The sequence below is a fragment of the Penaeus monodon genome, chromosome 30, assembly GCF_015228065.2.
Source record: "Penaeus monodon isolate SGIC_2016 chromosome 30, NSTDA_Pmon_1, whole genome shotgun sequence".
Classification (NCBI taxonomy): Eukaryota; Metazoa; Arthropoda; class Malacostraca; order Decapoda; family Penaeidae; genus Penaeus; species Penaeus monodon.
The window spans coordinates 15,407,189-15,407,402 of NC_051415.1; positions in this window are offsets into that span (position 1 = coordinate 15,407,189).

Here is a 214-nt window from a genome sequence, read left to right on the forward strand (position 1 = left end):
ACAGCACCACCACTCTAATAATCAAAGCATTTAACTCCATCTGGATCCAATTTGATAATGAAATGGAGTTTCAATAACGATGATTATCCTTTATTTATTTTCATTTTTTTTTTACAAGATTCTTAAATAATGAACTATGTCCATCCACAAAAATCCATACTGTTTCGAATATGTAAGCTTGACCATCCATAAACAATTACGTGAAATACTGAAA